This window comes from Gekko japonicus, unplaced genomic scaffold (genome assembly GCF_001447785.1).
Source record: "Gekko japonicus isolate JY-2015 unplaced genomic scaffold, Gekko_japonicus_V1.1 scaffold2398, whole genome shotgun sequence".
In the NCBI taxonomy this organism is placed as follows: domain Eukaryota; kingdom Metazoa; phylum Chordata; class Lepidosauria; order Squamata; family Gekkonidae; genus Gekko; species Gekko japonicus.
Window position 1 is genome coordinate 136865 of NW_015172619.1, and position 980 is coordinate 137844.

Below are 980 nucleotides of genomic sequence, written 5' to 3' on the forward strand. Positions count from 1 at the left end.
GTGGCAATGCCCTCCTGGAGCACTATTTGATATTTATAACCTTGTGGCCACAGGGTCTGCGGATATGCCTTTTCAAGACAGTCTCGCCTTTCAAAATTATGAATGACAAATTCAAGATCTTTGTTATTAGCCTTTTAATAAGCCAGTTTGGTGTGGTGGTTAAGTGTGCGGACTCTGATCTGGGAGAACTGGGTTTGATTCCCCACCCCTCCACTTGCAGCTGCTGGATGGCCTTGGGCAAGCCATAGTTCTGTCAGAGCTGTCCTTGAAAGAGCAGTTCTTAAAAGAGCTCTCTCAGCCCCACCTACCTCACACAGTGTCTGTTGTGGGGAGGGGAAGGGAAAGGAGTTTGTAAGCCACTCTGAGACTCTGAGTGAAGGGTGGGGTATAAATCCAATGTTGTCGTCTTAATTCCACCTTTCCTCCAAGACACTCGGGACTGTGTACATGATACGGTTCCCTCCATTTTTATCTCATCTCACACGCCCTGAACATCACGGGAGGCATGGGCTTCAGAGTCTGATATTTAGACTATTTCTTTTAACTGTATGTTTTAGTTATGTGTACACCCTAATACATATTTTAATTTTTTTATATAATTTATATGTTAGCTTGACCCTCTTAGATCGCAGCTATATTTTGAGTTGAGTTCCCCCCCTTTTTTCCTCTTCAGATATTAATGTATTAATTAATTCATTCATTCATTCAATTGATACCCTGCCCTGTCCCACTCATGGGCTCAGGGCAACTTACAACATGTAATAAAACAGTAAAAGCAATAAAACCATCAATAGCACAATAAACAATATCAAACCCCATGCCTCATATCAGGTGAATATAGGTGCTCCAGTGTCCAATAATATTATCCGTCAACAGGCACTGGGTGAGGGGCAATAAACAGGGGAGGCCAGAATGGCTGAACATCCACCACCTCAATCAAGAGCCTGGAGGAACAGCACCGTTTTACAGGCCCTGCTGAA